Source organism: Phyllobates terribilis, unplaced genomic scaffold (genome assembly GCF_046119375.1).
Source record: "Phyllobates terribilis strain yellow unplaced genomic scaffold, ASM4611937v1 Scaffold_3__8_contigs__length_932513732, whole genome shotgun sequence".
Lineage (NCBI taxonomy): Eukaryota > Metazoa > Chordata > Amphibia > Anura > Dendrobatidae > Phyllobates > Phyllobates terribilis.
The window spans coordinates 85,153,656-85,170,006 of NW_027362763.1; the positions used below are offsets into that span (position 1 = coordinate 85,153,656).

Here is a 16,351-nt window from a genome sequence, read left to right on the forward strand (position 1 = left end):
AAAAGGAGAATTGCATTTTTTTTTAATCTGTTCAAAAAAAGATGTAAAAAATAAAATCGCCTCCTTTTTTCCCCATATTTTAAATATAAACAAATAATAAAAAATTAAAGAAAAATAGTTTTGTCTTGTCCCTAATAGTCCAGACTATGAGAATATGATGTTATTTATGCTGCATGATTATAAAAGAGAAAAAATAATAGAGAAAATCTATTAGTAGATAGTCATAGATTAGTGTCTCTTGTAGATGAGAACAAATCCCTGGGTGTCCATACAGGGGATGTAGCTCAGTGGTAGAGCGCATGCTTTCCCTGTATGAGGCCCTGGGTTCAATCCCCAGCATCTCCATGTTTTGTGATAAAAAAAAAACTAGAAAAGTTTCCAAACATTCAGGAATCTGATACATGTGAGTATACAGCGGTTCATCTGTCTGGGTGTAACACAGAAACTGCACACAGAACTAAATATCAGAAAGGGACTAGTGTTGAGCGACACTGAAATGCTCGGGTGCTCGAAGCTCGGCCCGAGCTCGCCGTGATACTCGGTTGCCGGACCTGAGCAATGAACCCAATGTCCCTATGGGAGACCCAAGCATTTTTGCGGCGGCACCCCCGGCAGTCTGTAGAAAGCCTAAAAAGTGCCCAAAACGATAGTGACAGTGCTCAAATGAGATGGGGACAGCATGGGGATCGCCCCAGGAAGCATTTCTGACCCCCAGGTCACTGCTGTCAATAACGTGGTCAGAAGTATTAAGCCACTTTTACGGGCTCACAATAGAAGGTCCAAAAATGAAACTGAAACTGTTTTCCTGTGAAATATGTTAAGGAACATCCTTTCCAGGGTAATGACTTGTGTATAAGGTAAAATAAATAACCAAAAACAAAAATACTCCTCCACACCTTGGGCTATGTTCACAAGTAGCATTTTTTATGCGTTTTTGCACTTTTGCATTGCTTTCAACCGTGACAAATGCAATCACCGGGAAATGTCATTTTAACATTTTACAACCTTATCTGGCCATGTGCTGTGTGACACATGCATACAGTGCTGAAAAGACATGGGAACAGCATGGGGAAGACCCCTGGATGCATCTCTGACACCTAGGTCACTGCCTAAAAGTGTGCCCATCAGAAATAATCCTTGCCGCATCAGAAGATGCAGACTTGCAACTATCCCCGTGCAAGTCCTTGTCCCAGGGCAGTGTTCAATTGTACCTCCCCCATTCCTTGCAATGAAAGAGCAAGTATGCAGCCTGCCACCCACTCACCCACCCCCAGGCTGCAATACCATACTGCTTGCTTGCTTGCACTTGAAATTGGGCCTTTTAGGCATGTGGAGGCGGAATCTGGCCACCACGTCATGGCTGCGTCGGCGGCCTGGTATCCATACTCAGTCCCCAGCCGCCCGGCGGCCGGGTGTCCACGCTTGGTCCGCAGCCGCCGGGGGTGGTCGGGTGTTTACGCTTGGTCCCCATCCGCCAGGGGGCGGCCGGGTGTCCATACTCGGTCCCCAGCCGCCCCGCGGCCGGGTGCCCACACACGGTCCCCAGCCGCCTGGGGGCGGCTGGGTGTCCATAAACGATCCCCAGCTGCCCCTATTTGTCTCGGTGCGCCTTATACACAAGCGCGCATACCAAAACATTACCTGTGACCTCTCCAGTGCATTTAGTGGGAAGGACAGCCTAACCACAAACACGTGGACAAGTGAATGTGGCCAGGGATGGTCCATCTCACTGACGCCTTCACACTGGGTTAATATTGTGGAAGCCGGGATACAGCTGGACACTGTGATGCAACACGTCCTCCAGACATAGAGGATTGCGGGTCCTGGGTCAATCAGGCTTCAACACAAAGTTCAGAAGGTAAACAGCAGCAATGGTCGGCCTCCTACACAACAAGTAAATTATTTATGATCATGAGGCTATCCATCTCATTAGCTTTCTGTTCCTTGGAATGCAAGCTCATGTATGTAGTAGCGGCTAGGCCTGAGGTGGTCAACGTTTTGGCGCATATCCTACCTCCTCTGAGGATTTCTGGATGTTTTCCTGCTACTATCCCAGTTCTATGACTCCTGTTAAAACAAAGCTTCAGGTGATGAATGATGGATGAGGTGGTGGCAAAGGAGAAAGAGCAGGAGGAACAGGGACCATTCACATCAATATCAGGCCAGTCAACCACACATGTCTTGTAGGATATGTTTCTGTACCAAAAGGAGCGGTTCGGCTACACAGTTATAGGGCATACAGTGAGTGCAATGCCTACCAAAAATTTCGAGGCACTCCAATGCCCCTTGGAAGTGACATGGAGGTCAGAGGGCCTTAACTAAACCATTTTTTCCATTTATAGCAACTGGGACTCCAGTACACTGTTGGCCTTAGCAGTGAATGGAAGAGTCGTGGAGGTTAGAGGTAACTGAAAACAACATTTCAATGCCCCTTGGAAGAGCTGTGTAGTTCACAGTGGTTTAACAAGACCATTTTAATGCCCCTTGGAAGAGAAGTGGAGGTCACAGTAGCTTAACAAGACCGTTTTAATGCCCCTTGGAAGAGACGTGGAGGTCACAGTAGCTTAACAAGATGGTTTTAATGCCCCTTAGGAGAGACATGGAGGTCACAGTAGCTTGACAAGATGGTTTTAATGCCCCTTGGAAGAGTGGTGGAGGTTACAGTGGAATAAAAAGACAATATCAATGCCCCTTGGAAGAGACGTGGAGTTCAGAGTGGTTTAACAAGACGGTTTTAATGCCCCTTGGAAGAGACGTGGAGTTCAGAGTGGTTTAACAAGACGGTTTTAATGCCCCTTGGAAGAGACGTGGAGGTCACAGTAGCTTAACAAGACGGTTTTAATCCCCCTTGGAAGAGACGTGGAGTTCAGAGTGGTTTAACAAGATGGTTTTAATGCCCCTTGGAAGAGACGTGGAGGTCACAGTATCTTAACAAGACCATTTAAATGCCCCTTGGAAGAGACGTGGAGGTCACAGTAGCTTAACAAGACGGTTTTAATGCCCCTTGGAAGAGACGTGGAGTTCAGAGTGGTTTAACAAGACGGTTTTAATGCCCCAACCAACCGCGACCAATCAGCGAGATTGGCGCCTAATTTAAACAGCGCTATGAGCTCCCGACGGCAAGTGTGAACGGAGGACCGAGGAGCGGCACCGCCGGTCGGGATGCTTCTGCTGCGAGCAGCCGCTCATCTCCCAGCTGCTGGCAGCGGAAGTACCCGCACAGGCAGCACCGCTCCTCGGTCCTCACTAATACGACGCTGATTGGTTGCGGCCGCCGGCCCCGACCAATCAGCGATTTTGGTGGCAAATTGAAACACCGCTCTGCTGATTGGTCGCTACCGCCAGCTGCGACCAATCAACGATTTTGGCGAAAAATTTAAACAATGCTCTGTTGATTGGTCGCGGATTCCAGCCGCGAACAATCAGCGAGATTGGCACCAAATTTAAACAACGCTCTGCTGATTGGTCGCGGACGGCAGACGCGACCAATCAGCGAGATTGACGCCAAATTTAAATAATGCTCTGCTAATTGGTCGCAGTCGCCGGCCGCGAACAATCAGCAGTATTGCCGCAAAATTTAAATTCCGATCTGCTGATTGGTCGCGACCGCCGGGCGTGACCAATCAGCGATTCTGGCGCCAAATGTAAACCCCGCTCTGCTGATTGATCGCGGTGGCCGGCCGCGACCAATCAGCAATTTTGGTGCCAAATTTTAACAACACTCTGCTGATTGGTCGCTGTCGCCGGCCGCAACCAATCAGCAGTATTAGCGCCAAATTTAAACACCGCTCTGCTGATTAGTCGCAACCAATATATAGAAAGGATATAAACGAGCTTGAAAAGGTACAAAGGAGGGTAACAAAATTAATAAGTGGAATGGAGGGACTGCAATACCCAGAGAGGTTGGCAAAACTAGGACTATTCAGCCTGGAAAAGAGAAGGTTGAGGGGGGACATAATAAATGTGTACAAATATGTTAGGGGACAGTATAGAGACCTTGCCCGGGATTTGTTCAAAAGGAGGGATATTACGGTAACAAAAGGGCATTCATTAAGACTGGAAGAGAAAAGCTTCCAGCACCAGCATAGGAAGGGGTTCTTTACGGTAAGAGCAGTGAAAATATGGAATTCACTGAGTGAGAAGACGGTAATGTCGGATTCACTAAACCAGTTCAAGCGGGGACTGGATGCATTTCTAGATACCAGGCAGATTTCAGCGTATACTTAAAAATAGAATAAAATAGTAAGTTGATACAGGGATTTATTCTGACTGCTGGTTTCAGAGTCGGGAGGGAATTTTTCCTCAGGTGAAGATTGGCCAAATCATTTGGGGTTTTTGCCCTCCTCTGGATCAACTTTAGCAACTACAGAACTTACAGGTCGAACTTGATGGACGCAAGTCTTTATTAGGCTTTACAAACTATATAGTGATGTCACAGTACAGAGATAATGCACATAGTGAGGTCACAGTACAGAGGTAATGCACATAGTGAGGTCAAAGTACAGAGATAATAAACACAGTGATGTCACATTACAGAGATAATACACATAGTGATGTCACAATACAGAGATAATGCACATAGGGATGTCACAGTACATAGATAATGCACATAGTGAGGTCACAGTACATAGATAATGCACATAGTGATGTCACAGTAGAGAGATAATAAACACAGTGATGTCACATTACAGACATAATACACATAGTGATGTCACAGTACAGAGATAATCCACATAGTGAGGTCAAAGTGCAGAGATAATGGACATAGTGAGGTCACAGTAGAGAGATAATAAACACAGTGATGCCACATTACAGAGATAATACACATAGTAATGTCACAGTAGAGAGATAATAAACACAGTGATGCCACATTACAGAGATAATACACATAGTAATGTCACAGTAGAGAGATAATAAACACAGTGATGCCACATTACAGAGATAATACACATAGTGATGTCACAGTGCAGAGATAATGCACATAGTGAGGTCACAGTACAGAGATAATACACATAGTAATGTCACAGTAAAGAGATAATAAGCACAGTGATGTCACATTACAGAGATAATACACATAGTGATGTCACAGTACAGAGATAATGCACATAGTGATGTCACAGTGCAGAGATAATGCAGATAGTGAGGTCACAGTACAGAAATAATGAACATAGTGAGGTCACAGTGCAGAGATAATGCACATAGTGAGGTCACAGTACAGAGATAATACACATAGTAATGTCACAGTAAAGAGATAATAAGCACAGTGATGTCACATTACAGAGATAATACACATAGTGATGTCACAGTACAGAGATAATGCACATAGTGATGTCACAGTGCAGAGATAATGCAGATAGTGAGGTCACAGTACAGAAATAATGAACATAGTGAGGTCACAGTGCAGAGATAATGCAAATAGTGAGGTCACAATACAGAGATAATGCACATAGTGAGGTCACAGTACAGAGATAATGCACATAGTGAGGTCACAGTAGAGAGATAATAAACACAGTGATGTCACATTACCGAGATAATACACATAGTGATGTCACAGTACAGAGATAATACACATAGTGAGGTCACAGTACAGAGATAATGCACATAATGAGGTCACAGTAGAGAGATAATGCACATAGTGAGGTCACAGTAGAGAGATAATGCACATAGTGAGGTCACAATACAGAGATAATGCACATAGTGAGGTCACAGTACAGAGATAATGCACATAGTGAGGTCACAGTACAGAGATAATGCACATAGTGATGTCACAGTGCAGAGATAATGCACATAGTGAGGTCACAGTACAGAGATAATGCACATAGTGAGGTCACAGTACAGAGATAATGCACATAGTGAGGCCACAGTGCAGAGATAATGCACATAGTGAGGTCACAGTACAGAGATAATGCACATAGTGAGGTCACAGTGCAGAGATGATGCACATAGTGAGGTCACAGTACTGAGATAACACACATAGTGAGGTCACAGTACAGAGATAAAGCACATAGTGAGGTCACAGTAGAGAGATAATAAACACAGTGATGTCACATTACCGAGATAATACACATAGTGATGTCACAGTACAGAGATAATGCACATAGTGATGTCACAGTACATAGAAAATGAACATAGTGAGGTCACAGTACAGAGATAATGCACATAGTGAGGTCACAGTACAGAGATAATAAACACAGTGATGTCACAGTACAGAGATAATAAACACAGTGATGTCACAGTACAGGGATAATACACATAGTGATGTCACAGTACAGAGTCACTAAACACAGTGATATCACATTACAGAGATAATACACATAGTGATGTCACAGTACAGAGAAAATGCACATAGTGATGTCACAGTACAGAGGTAATGCACATAGTGAGGTCACAGTACAGAGGTAATGCACATAGTGAGGTCACAGTACAGAGATAATAAACAAAGTGTTGTCACATTACAGAGATAATACACATAGTGATGTCACAGTACAGAGATAATGCACATAGCGATGTCACAGTGCAGAGATAATGCACATAGTGAGGTCACAGTACAGGGATAATGCACATAGTGAGGTCACAGTAGAGAGATAATAAACACAGTGATGTCACATTACAGACATAATACACAGTGAGGTCACAGTACAGAGATAATGCACATAGTGAGGTCACAGTACAAGGATAATGCACATAGTGAGGTCACAGTAGAGAGATAATAAACACAGTGATGTCACATTACAGAGATAATACACATAGTGATGTCACAGTATACAGATAATAAACACAGTGATGTCACGTTACAGAGATAATGCACATAGTGATGTCACAGTACAGAGATAATGCACATAGTGAGATCACTGTACAGAGATAATGCACATAGTTAGGTCACAGTACAGAGATAATAAACACAGTGATGTCACAGTACAGGGATAATACACATAGTGATGTCACAGTACAGAGATAATGCACATAGTGATGTCACAGTACAGAGATAATGCACATAGTTAGGTCACAGTACAGAGATAATAAACACAGTGATGTCACAGTACAGGGATAATACACATAGTGATGTCACAGTACAGGGATAATGCACATAGTGATGTCACAGTACATAGATAATGCACATAGTGAGGTCAGAGTACATAGATAATGCACATAGTGAGGTCACAGTATTGAGATAATAGACATAGTGATTAGTGTTGAGCCACCCCCGTGTGTTCGACGAACTGTTCGTCGAATGGTTGGCGAACACCTTCGAACACCGTTAAAACCAATGGCAGGCAAACAAAAACACATAGAAACACATAGAAAACACCTTCAAAGGTGTCCAAAAGCTGACAAACTGCTCTGAAGACATAACTAACACATGGAAAAGTGACAAGTACATATAGTCATGCGAAAAGAAAAGAGGTGGAGGAATAAAAGGAGGGGGAGACACAGATATAGGCATGTCATGCCCTTCTAAAATCCAAAAAGTGAGAAGCCGACACGTTCAGTCCGCTCCTGCCCGTGCCACCTCCGTGTCGCCGGGTTTGTGCCAGAGCCGCGGTGAACCCTGACGGCCAGCCCCCCTCTCCCAATACTGGTGCCTGTCCGCTGGTGGGTCGAGCGAGCCCCCCTGTGGTGGAGGCAGCTCTAAGCTTTTTAATTTAAATTGTCTCTCTAATTTGAATGAATACACTTTAAATCCATTTACAAGGATCTATTGGAGGGCAAGTCTCATGCCAGCAGCCGCGGTAATTCCAGCTCCAGTAGCGTCAACTAAAGCTGCTGCAGTTAAAAAGCTTTTATAAGGATCGAGCTTGGCGGTCCACTGCAAGGCGTGCTACCGCCAGTCCCAGCCCCTGTGGCTTGGGGTGCCTCCTGATGCTCTTCACTGAGTATCCCGTGGTCCCGAAGCATTTCCTTTGAAAAAATTAAGTGTCCAAACTACAGGTGGTGTAGCTTGCTTAACAGCCGGGATAATCCGCTGACTAGCAGACACTGCTACTAGGCACAAAGTATTTCCTGGGCTAGATGCAGTTAAAAATTTGTAATTAGATTCTCTCGTTGGATGCTGAGAAAGCATTCCATAGAGTCTCCTGGCACGCCATATATGATTCTCTTAAAAAGCTTGGGGTAGGGGTCTAGGGGACCCTTTTATAGCCAAAATCACGGCCCTGTATCGCAATACGTCACCTAGGCTGAAGATAAATGGAACTGTAGCACCCTGAGGGCTCGGTTGCTACAGAGGTATTGCACCTCACCCAGAGGTGTGATATCTCACTCTCAGGTAAGGATGGAGTGTGGATCAGGACCCGACACCTGCATGCATTACACCACATTGCCGTGGGGCAGGGCGACCAATATGCCCCTGAGATGGGCACGACAGTCCCTGTCCCTGACTGGAGTGGGGGGAGGGAATACTGAGGAAGGGGAACCCTGTAGTGCAGGAGCAGGGAGGAAGCAGTTCCTGGGTGCATTGAGAAGGGAGTATAAAAGGTGGGCACCATCTTAGTTCAGTGCAGAGAAGTCTGAGCAGAAGTGGCAGGGAGCAGGGGCTCTGCATGAGCTCTGCTCCGGAGGTGGGCCTAGTAACAGAGGCCCAGGCCTGGAAGAGGGAGAAGGAAGGAAGAGGAGCGGAGAAGGCTCCAGGAACGAGGAACGAAGGGATCCCAGGCGTGCGGACGGGCGAGTCGCCACCGCACGCCCGAATCCACCTGCGTGGAGGGGTCAGGCCAAAGGGGGAGACCGGTCCACGAAACTAGTGGAGGCAGGAAATGACCCTCAGCTAGAAACCGGAGGCTGTGACATTTTATGTGGCGCAGCCCCTCGCTACACCCGCTAGGAAGGCACCACATAGGGTCAGGGAAACTGGCGCCAAGTTTACCAAGAGGAGGCCCGAGGCAGCCGGACAGAAGGGTTGGTAAGAAAGGCCAGACAAAGGACACACAAAGGGGGTCCTGTGAAGCGCTCCAAAGTTATCTGGGAGTTGTCTGAGCCCCTCACCTGGTGAGCACAGTACGACGTGGGCAGCCGTTACCTGCAGACGTGGTCTGGATAATAAGAACTGTGAGTAAAGGCCCTGGACTGCATCACTGACTCCGTGTCGTTACTGCTGCTGCCCTGCACCATCACCCCCATCCTCCGCATACACTGCCCTGAGGCTATACTCCTCCCGTGGGGAGTTATGCTACGCTCTGCTGCACCCACAACACCAGCCTTAGCGGTCTGCCCTGTAGCGGCGGTTCACTCTGACCGCAATCCACGGGTGGCGTAGTCGGACATTTAAACATCAAAACCACATAAATAGTTCCGCCACTGGTTTGACCGCCCTGAGCCACGGAACCGGGTCGCCGCCACGGAGACTACAACCACCAGCATCCACCAAAAAGGGTCCGGCTCCGGGTGTCCCAAGGCCCAGGGGGTGCGTCAGAACATTTTCATCACCTTTCACAATCACCAATGGGACAAGGGAGGGATGTCCTCTGTCCCCTCTCTTATACATCCTAGTGACGGAGCACCTGCTCTCATCAATTCGCCATAACCCCAATATTAGGTGGATTGAGGTGGGAGGCACCGAGTACAAGTGCTCTCTATTTGCTGATGATGTCCTAGTATATATCACTCAATCACATATATCCATCCCTGCTGTTATGGCTGAAATAGATCACTTTGTTACATGGTCAAATTTTAAAATCAATGCAGCGAAGTCTGAGGCCCTCGATATCTCCCTCCCCAAATCCTTACAGGATTCCATCCAGTCCAACTTTCCCTTTGCCTGGCCCTCACAGGGTATCAAATACTTAGGAATTCCTATTCATAGAGACCTCTCCCATCTATGTTATCTTAATTTTGGGCCCTTTATTGAACAACTCCATACAGACCACGGTTGGCAAGTTAGAACTGTAAGATTCACTACGTGAACCACTGGTGTTTTGTGGAAAAGCACATGTACACCGCGTTCCAAATTATTATGCAAAAAGTGTTTAGGAGTGATAAGGGAAGAATTTGTTTGTTTGTCAGTTAAACTCATTGATGGTGATGTGTGTCAGGGCTCTTTATATCACTGTAAGCAATTGCAGACACCTGTGCTAATTAGTTTGGCAGGTGTGTCCAATGAAAGGCAAGACTACTTAAGAAGGCTGTCCCACATTATTAAGTAGCCTACATTTTCTGCCAAAATGGGAAAGAAAAAGGATGTGTCGGCTGCTGAGAAGCAACAAATTGTGGAGTGTTTAGGTCAAGGCATGACTACAATCAACATTGTGCGATGATCAGGATGAAGTGTCTTGGCAATCAAGAAGTATGTAGCTGATTCACAGTACACATGTGTGCGTGCTGATAAGGAGAAATTGAGGACTCTTTCCTACAGGCAATTATGTCAGGTTAAAAGAGCAGCGGCAAAAAAGCCTTGTCATAGCAGCAGACAAGTTTTTGAAGCTGCTGGTGCCTCCAACGTCCCCCGAACAACAAGATGCAGGGTCCTTCAGAGGTTTGCAGCTGTGCATACGCCATCCTGTCGACCTCCTCTATCCACTTCACACAAGCAGAAACGGCTCCAGTGGGCCAAAGATTACATGAAGACTGATTTCAAAACTGTTTTGTTCACGGATGAGTGCCGTGCAGCGCTCGATGGTCCAGATGGATGGAGTGGAGGATGGCTGGTTGATGGACACCCCACGCAAACACGGCTACAGCGCCAACAAGGAGGAGGTGGAGTAATGTTTTGGGCTGGAATCATGGGGAGAGAGATTATCGGCCCCTTTAGGATCCCTGAAGGGGTAAAGATGAACTCCATAATGTATGTGGATTTTCTCAAACAGCACTTCCTGCCATGGTTCAAGAAGAAGAACCGTGTATTCCACAGCAAGATCATTTTTATTCATGATAATGCACCATCTCATGCTGCACATAAAACATCTGCATCTCTGGCTGATATGGGCATAAAAGGGGACAAACTTATGGTGTGACCCCCATGCTCCCCTGACCTCTACCCCATTCAGAACCTCTGGAGCATCATCAAAAGGAGTGTCTATGATGGCGGGAGGCAGTTCCCAACTAAGCAACAGCTCTGGGAGGGTATTCTGTCCTCATGCAAAACAATTGAAGCAGAAACCATCCAAAACCTGACAAATTCAATGGACGAGAGAGTTCAGAAGCTCCTTTCGAACAAGGGGTCCTATGTGAAAATGTAACATCACCTAGAATAAAGTTTTGAGTTGAAAACTGTTTGATTTCAGTTTCTAATAACCTGCTAATGCTTATAATTTCAAAAATGACCATTTTTTTGGTCTTTATTAAAATGAAAAGGTTGATCGAAAAGTTTGGGGGATCTAAGAGTGTGGCAACCCAGTAGTCATGATTACTTCGAATTCTGACAATATGAGGGTCATGTTGCAGGTAGTGCAGCAAGAAGGCACTTATGTGTCTTGCGCATCTCGGAGCCCCAAATTTATTTTCTGGGCTAGATGCAGCTAAAAATTATTATTAATTTTAAATCTGGTGGAGCTTAGTATAGATGGCCTAATAGGATCAGTGCTGCACACTACTACAAAGCCCAAATTATTTTCCAGCCAAGATACAGATAAACATGATTAGTAATTTTAAATCTGGTGGAGCTTATTATAGATGGCCTAATAGAATCAGTACTGCACACTGCTACAAAGCCCAAATTATTTTCCACCCAAGATACAGATAAACATGATTAGTAATTTGAAAGCTTAAAACGGTTGGTGAGGTGATTTTAACCAATCATCAAGCTTTTACTCTCCCCAGGATGACACAGGGGTAGAAAAGTCATTTCGGATCCATGATTTGTTCATCTTTATGAACGTGAGTCTGTCTACATTATCAGTGGAGAGCCGCGTGCGCTTATCTGTCAGCACACCACCAGCAGCGCTGAACACACGTTCAGACAGAACGCTGGCTGCGGGGCATGACAAGATCTCCAAGGCGTAAGTGGCTAGCTCTGGCCATTTATCCAGATTGGAAGCCCAAAAAGAGCAAGGGTCCAGTGACACAGTCATGGCTTCAATGTTTACTTGGAGATATTCCTGTACCATCGTCTCTAGGCGTTGACTATGTGTCAGACTTCTTGTCTCCTGTGGCCTTGCAAAGGATGGGCTAAAAAAGTGGTGAAATGATTCCGCAAAATTGATGTTACCAGCAGATACTGTGGTTCTGTTACGGTTTGAGTGCTGAACACTCGACGGTCCCACGGTTGGCAAGTTGGAACTGTGAGATTCACTACGTGCACCACTGGTGTTTTGTGGAAAAGCACATGTAACATTCTGATACTCCTGCATGCGTGCATCCCTTTCTATGGCAGGAATAATTTCTGCAAATTTACTTTTGTACCGGGGATCTAACAGTGTGGCAACCCAGTAGTCAGGATTATTTCTAATTCTCCCATTTCGAGGGTCATGTTGCAGGTAGTGCAGCAAGAAGGCACTCATGTGTGTTGTGCATCCAGGAGCACCAAGTCCCTGTTGTGTGGATGGCGAAGTAACAATCATGCTTCCTTCCTCTGTCCTCTCCCCCCAACCTCGCACAACAGAAATTTGATCAAGGTCTCCCTCATCTGATCAGTCTTCCATCAGTTCGTCCTCCACTTCTTCCTGGGCTCCTGCACCTTCCTCACTAGTTTGGCTGCTACCATGCGCCCTGGTAAAACCATCTCCCCCACCCTCACATGCCTGCCGCCTTGGTGCTGCCGACCGTCTGGACCTTGCAGATGTTAGCCCTTCCGCATACAACTCCTCCTCCTCTACTTCCTCCACCTCCTCTTGTCGCACCACCTGACTCCGAATTCTGTTTAACATGTGCTCCAGCATGTAAATCACCGGAATAGTCATGCTGATAATGGCATCGTCAGCACTAAACATCTTCGTCGCCATTTCAAAACTGTGCAGAAGGGTGCATAGGTCCCTGATCTGAGACCACTCCTCCAGCGTGATTTGCCCCACCTCTGGATCTCGTTGGCCCAGGCTATACGTCAGAACGTATTGCACCAGGGCTTGTCGGTGCTGCCACAGTCGCTGCAACATGTGCAGAGTTGAATTCCACCGGGTAGGCACATCGCATTTTAGCCGGTGAAGTGGCAGGCCCAACGACTTTTGTAGAGATGTAAGTCGCTGAGCTGCGGGATGCGAACGGCGGAAGTGAGCACACAGCGACCGTGCCCTCTGCAGAAGGCCATCTAGTCCGGGATAGTGGGCTAAAAATCGCTGGACAACCAGGTTCAACACGTGAGCCATACAAGGCACGTGTGTGACATTGCCCCGGCGAAGGGCCGCACCCAGGTTTGCAGCATTGTCGCACACGGCCTTCCCTGGTTTCAGGTCCAGTGGAGACAACCATTCATGAAACTGGTTCTCCAGAGCTGACCACAACTCCTCAGCTGTGTGACTCACATTTCCCAGACATTTCAAAGTAAAAACCGCCTGATGACGTTGAGCCCTACTGCCAGCATAGTAAGGAGGTGTGCAGGATCCCTTCTGCGCAGTTAGAAAGCTTGTGGCACGACCAGACAGGCTTTGGGTGCAGGTGGAGGACCGAGAGGAGGTTGAGGAGGCAGAAGCAGTGGAGGAACTTTGAGATAAAGAGGATTGACACACAACTCGTGGGGACGGCAAGACTTGGACAGCAGCCCCTTGTCCTGCTGTCACCATAGTTACCCAGTGCCCAGTCAGCGACATGTAACGCCCCTGTCCATGCCTACTCGTCCAAGTGTCTGTGGTGAAATGCACCCTGTCACACACAGAGTTTCTCAAAGAAGCGGTGATGTTGTGTGCGACATGCTGGTGGAGCGCAGGCACACCTTTCTTTGAGAAGTAGTGCCGACTGGGCATCTGGTACTGGGGCACTGCGACGGACATAAGGTCTCGAAAATCCTCTGTGTCCACCAGGCGGAAAGGCAGCATTTCTGTAGCCAAGAGCTTGCAGATGGTGAAATTCAACCTCTTAGCTTTCTCATGGCTAGGAGGAAATGGTCTTTTACTTGTCCACATCTGAGGGACCGAGGGCTGGCTATTGTGCTTAGACGGGGTTGATAAGGGTGTCCCCGGCAAACTGCCGGCCTGTGAGGAAGATGCAGGCGGACATGTTAGGTTGCCTTGATCCAAAGGTGGTGCTATCAATGTCGGACAGCGCTCAACACCAGCTGGTGTTACCACCTCCAAAGAAAATGATGACCTGCCAATCACGCTGGCTGTTGCGGGTAAAGAGGTGGCAGGTCTGCACCCCAAAACAGGTGTGACTGCTGCCCCCCAGTCACAGAGGATGAAGAGGCCGCGGATGCACAAGATATGGCAGACGGTGGTTGGCCCGGCCGGCTAGGCCGCATTGTAGCACAGTGAGCTTCCCACTGCAACTTATGCTTCATGTCCATGTGCCGGTTCATGCATGAAGTACTCAAACTATGTATTTTTTGGCCTCTACTTAGATTTTGCTGACAAATGTTACAGATAACACGAGTTGGGTCATCTTTATCGATCTGAAAAAATGCCCAGGCTATGCAAGGCTTAGCACCCATGCGACCTGAAGAGCCACCACGACTTGTGGTCAGAGGCAGAGTTGTGTTTGAGGATGCAGTTGTTGACGTGCTTCCAGTACTACGTCTCTGTCCAGGAAGGCACAACCTGACCTCGTCGTCACTAGCATCTTCCTCCACCTCCTCTGCTGACCTCATCTCTTGGCTGACTGTGGGTTGACAGTAAGTGGGATCTCCAACCTCATCATCATCACCCTTTGCGTTATCACACCCGTCGTCCTCAGAGCCAACCTGTTCCTGCCCTGACAAAAAACTAAAGTTGTCGCTCCAATCAGGTATTTGAGTCTCATCATCGTCTTCCTCATTGTCTCCACCAACAGGAGTTACAGTTTGGGAATGAGGGTCTACATTATGGTCAGAACCTTCTGCGTCTGGTCCTGGATCCGACTCATAAAGATTCTGGGCATCAATGCAGATCATTTCCTCGTCTGGATTCACAGAAGCGCTGGAGTCGACCTCTGATTCCCAGGCTATAGTATGAGTAAACAGCTCTGCAGACTCAACCATCTGTGTTACCCCATACTCAGACGGGCAGCTGGAGATTTGGGAGCTGTGAGGAAGCAAGTGCGATTGGGGTGACACCTTTGAGGACTGGAGTATTTGTGATGTTGAAGTTGATGTGGAGGAGAGCCCACTTAAAGGAGCACTTGATATCCGTTGAAGCACCTGCTGTTTTTGTGCCTCATCTGGAATTTGTAGCGATTGGCGTGGCCGTAAGAAAGGGATCTTATCACATTGTCCGCTAAAAGAAGTAGACATTTTAGTTTGGCTGGAAGATGGTCTTTCTTCTGCACCTACCCCACGGACACAACCTTTTTTCCCCTTCCCAACACGCCTATTCCCCTTTCCACCAGCAGCAGGCCTTTTTCCACTCATTTTGGTGGTTAACTAATTCACAACTCTGGAGTTGTTTGCGCAAAAAAACAATGGATGGGAACCGAGCAGAACTGAGTGGCCAAACTGTGGTATTAGGCCAAAACTATTGGCTGGGTTAGATGCAGAAAAAAATTATATATAATTTGCAACCTGATGGAGGTCAGTATAGATGGACTAATACAACAAGTCCCACACACAGCTAGAAGCCCAAATATTTTTTCAGAGGTAGATGCAGAAAAAAATATATTCAGTTTGCAACCTGATGGAGGTCAGTATAGATGGACTAATAGAGAAAGTCCCACACACTGCTAGAAGGCCAAATATTTTTTCAGAGGTAGATGCAGATAAAAATTATTTTTAATTTGCAACCTGATGGAGGTCAGTATAGATGGACTAATAGAATGATGCTATGCCCAAAAGATTTTACTTCACTAGGTGCAGTAAAAAAATTGGTATTCTATACACAGGTGGTATATCTTGCAACACAGATAGGCTACTCCACTGACTAACACACTCTGCAATAGGTCAAAAAGGATTAGCTTTGCTAGATTCAGCCAAATGCTGTGAAAAAAACTTGCACAGCACTGGCACAGACCTGCCTGGCAAAAACTGATAGGAACTGATGTAACCTAGTCCTGAAAAGGACTGCAATTACAATTAGTCTTTACTCCCACAATCTATCTATTTAAGAGCACAGACCTGCCTGATAAAAGTCATAGGAAATGCTGTAACCTAGTCCTTAAAAGGACTGCAATCACAACTATTCCCTACTCCCAAGCTATCTGTAGATTTGTGCGAAAATTGGCTTGAAATTAACAAGGTATAGCGCACACAGCAACAGCGGTGCCGTCTAACACGTAGCTGCAGCAGTGAGAAAATGGTGGCAACGGGGAAAATGGCTTGGTCTTATAGGGCAAGGACATGTGACATACACTGCCAATGACACAT

The 16,351-nt window shown here is 46.6% G+C and overlaps 1 non-coding gene across 1 annotated transcript; it reads left to right on the plus strand.

The window, feature by feature from the left end:
- Positions 1-273: 273 nt before the first annotated feature.
- On the plus strand, positions 274-345 carry TRNAG-UCC (transfer RNA glycine (anticodon UCC)). Its single transcript has one exon. It is a non-coding gene; the product is annotated as a tRNA-Gly (tRNA).
- Positions 346-16,351: the final 16,006 nt, after the last annotated feature.